General features: G+C 62.8%; 1 protein-coding gene across 1 annotated transcript in view; it reads left to right on the forward strand.

The window, feature by feature from the left end:
• Nucleotides 1-2,500, forward strand: part of trhde.1 (thyrotropin releasing hormone degrading enzyme, tandem duplicate 1) — a gene marked incomplete at both ends in the record, with an annotated part of 186,691 nt that overhangs the window by 143,539 nt on the left and 40,652 nt on the right. The gene's annotated exons all lie outside the window — the stretch shown is intronic.

Below are 2,500 nucleotides of genomic sequence, written 5' to 3' on the forward strand. Positions count from 1 at the left end.
AGAGAGAGAGAGAAAGAGAGAGAGAGAGAGAGAGAGAGACCTGTCACTTAAAACAAATGGGCCCTGTGGTCTGCCAGCATAGCCAGACCCCGTGTGTGTGTGTGTGTGTTTGTGTGTGCGAGAAAATAAGCAAGAGGGAAAGCCCTCCTCACCCTCCACCCCTCCTCACTCCCTACCCATCCTCACCCCTTCACCCCCCAAACCTCCTCACCCCTCCTGACCCCCCACCCCTCCTCACCCCCTACCCACCCCTCCACACCCCCACCCCTCCCCCAGTGCTGTGGTCATGGTGGTAGAGCTACAGCTGATTCAAGAGCAGAGGAGCTCCTTTCACAGTCTCATCTCACCATCCCTTCACACACACACACACATATGCCAACCCCAGACCCCAGGCTTGAACAGAAGAATAATGAGAAAAAGCTGTTTAAGGAATCAATAGTTGAGCGGGCGAGTAGAGAGGGAGAGAGAGAGGTAGTAAGTCCCCCCTCCCTCCCTTTTAAAGGAGATGGCCAGGCGGTGAGAGGTAGCAGGTTGTCGTCGTCGTCGTCCCCCTCCAGTCAGCTGTCCAGGCCACCTGCCAGAACCAGGACCTCCTCCTCCACCTCCTCCCTCCTCCTGCACCCCCTCCCTCCTCCTCCTCCGCCTCCCTCTTCCTCCACCGCCTCCGTCCTCCTCCTCCGCCTCCCTCCTCCCTCCGCCTCCCTGCTTCCTCCTCCTCTTCCTCCTCCACCTCCTCCCTCCTCCTCCCACCTCCTCCCTCCTCCTCTACCTCCTCCACCTCCTCCCTCCTCCTCTACCTCCTCCCTCCTCCTCTACCTCCTCTACCTCCTCCCTCCTCCTCCTCCCACCTCCTCCCACCTCCTCTACCTCCTCCCTCCTCCTCTACCTCCTCTACCTCCTCCTCCACCGCCTCCCTCCTCCTCCTCCCTCCTCCTCTACCTCCTCCTCTACCTCCTCCCTCCTCCTCCTCCCACCTCCTCCCACCTCCTCTACCTCCTCCCTCCTCCTCTACCTCCTCTACCTCCTCCTCCACCGCCTCCCTCCTCCTCTACCTCCTCCTCCACCGCCTCCCTCCTCCTCCTCCCACCTCCTCCCTCCTCCTCTACCTCCTCCTCTACCGCCTCCCTCCTCCTCTACCTCCTCTACCTCCTCCTCCACCGCCTCCCTCCTCCTCCTCCCAACTCCTCCCTCCTCCTCTACCTCCTCCTCTACCTCCTCCTCCCTCCTCCTCCCACCTCCTCCCTCCTCCTCTACCTTCTCCCTCCTCCTCCTCCCACCTCCTCCCTCCTCCTCTACCTCCTCCTCCTCCTCCTCCTCCTCCTCTACCTCCTCCTCTACCTCCTCCCTCCTCCTCCTCCCACCTCCTCCCTCCTCCTCTACCTTCTCCCTCCTCCTCTACCTCCTCCCACCTCCTCCACCTCCTCCCTCCTCCTCTACCTCCTCCCTCCTCCTCCTCCACCGCCTCCCTCCTCCTCCACCTCCTCCCTCCTCCTCTACCTCCTCCCACCTCCTCCACCTCCTCCCACCTCCTCCCACCTCCTCTACCTTCTCTACCTCCTCCACCTCCTCCCACCTCCTCCCACCTCCTCTACCTCCTCCTCCTCCTCCTCCTCCCTCTCTACCTCCTCCTCCCTCCTCCTCCACCTCCTCCCTCCTCCTCCACCTCCTCCCTCCTCCTCTACCTCCTCCCACCTCCTCCCACCTCCTCCACCTCCTCCCACCTCCTCCCACCTCCTCTACCTTCTCTACCTCCTCCACCTCCTCCCACCTCCTCCCACCTCCTCTACCTCCTCCTCCTCCTCCTCCTCCCTCTCTACCTCCTCCTCCCTCCTCCTCCACCTCCTCCCTCCTCCTTTACCTCCTCCCTCCTCCTTTACCTTCTCCCTCCTCCTCCACCTTCTCCCTCCTCCTCTACCTCCTCCCTCCTCCTCCACCTTCTCCCTCCTCCTCTACCTCCTCCCTCCTCCTTTACCTCCTCCCTCCTCCTTTACCTTCTCCCTCCTCCTCCACCTTCTCCCTCCTCCTCCACCTTCTCCCTCCTCCTCTACCTCCTCCCTCCTCCTCTACCTTCTCCCTCCTCCTCTACCTCCTCCCTCCTCCTCCACCTCCTCCACCTCCTCCCTCCTCCTCTACCTTCTCTTCCTCCTCCACCGCCTCCCTCCTCCTCCACCTCCTCCCTCCTCCTCCACCTCCTCTACCTTCTCTTCCTCCTCCACCGCCTCCCTCCTCCTCCACCGCCTCCCTCCTCCTCCACCTCCTCCCTCCTCCTCCACCTCCTCCCTCCTCCTCTACCTTCTCCACCTCCTCCCACCTCCTCCCTCCTCCTCTACCTCCTCCCTCCTCCTCTACCTTCTCCACCTCCTCCCACCTCCTCCCTCCTCCTCTACCTCCTCCCTCCTCCTTTCCCTTCTCCCTCCTCCTCTACCTCCTCCACCTCCTCCCTCCTCCTCTACCTTCTCCACCTCCTCCACCGCCTCCCTCCTCCTCCACCTCCTCCCTT

Source organism: Nansenia antarctica, assembly GCF_963989245.1.
Source record: "Nansenia antarctica genome assembly, chromosome: 8".
In the NCBI taxonomy this organism is placed as follows: domain Eukaryota; kingdom Metazoa; phylum Chordata; class Actinopteri; order Argentiniformes; family Microstomatidae; genus Nansenia; species Nansenia antarctica.